Genomic DNA, 869 nt, shown 5'->3' on the forward strand with positions numbered 1-869 from the left:
TAGGATATCCCTACATTTTCCCACATTTTACTCAAGGGTGGCCCTGATTTTTCGTTCCTAGGTCATTCCCGTAGACAGACTAATCAAGGGTAGATTTCAAGATAATTTCGAGTTTCTCCAGTGGTTTAAAAAGTTTTTCGACGCCAACTATGAGTCACGAGATTACGACCCTCTGGAAGCCCGGGGCGACATAGGGCTGGGCTCGGGGGTCAATGACATGCCGGGCTTCATAGCCCCACCCCCACCGCGACCGCCAGCCACGCGGCCCGTCAAAACCATGCAGCCACCTTCCGGTAACTTTTCCGTCGGTCCTCCAACTGACGAGCACGGCCCTAGACGTTTGTGTGGCTTTCTTTTGTATCTCTGGTTCAATACCTAGTGCCCAGTGATTTTGTATTTCAGTCAAGTTTCTTTTATTTTTAGACTTTTGTGTTCCACATTTTGTACTTTGATGTTATTTTCTATTTCTCCGGTTTATTTTGTAATATCTGGTTCAATATTGTCGTAGCCCCTAGTTGAATGTATACCTACATATTTCACGTTTATGTTCCAAGTTCGTTTTTTTATTAGATACCACCTATTTTTTTACTTTTTTGTTCTCTTTGTCTTTGTATCTATTTTTACTTTTTATTTTACCACTCCTCCGGTACTTAGGCATTTTTCAATTTATGATTTCTTTTCCTGCCACTTTGAGACTATGATGCGTTGCATTAGAACGTTTCGCCATCAAATTTTGTCCTTCTTTCACAGCCTCCTACAGTTTCATGTATTTATTTCATATTATATTCTCCTACAGTTTCATATATTTATATTTTATGGTATCCATATCTAGATTTCTGAAAATCTAGAACTTACATTATCATATTATA

General features: G+C 39.4%; 1 pseudogene; it reads left to right on the forward strand.

Moving 5' to 3' along the window:
• The first annotated feature begins 61 nt into the window (after positions 1-61).
• On the forward strand, positions 62-611 carry LOC108254056 (annotated as a pseudogene).
• The last annotated feature ends 258 nt before the right edge of the window (positions 612-869 follow it).

Source organism: Diaphorina citri, unplaced genomic scaffold (assembly GCF_000475195.1).
Source record: "Diaphorina citri unplaced genomic scaffold, Diaci psyllid genome assembly version 1.1 scaffold8142, whole genome shotgun sequence".
Lineage (NCBI taxonomy): Eukaryota > Metazoa > Arthropoda > Insecta > Hemiptera > Psyllidae > Diaphorina > Diaphorina citri.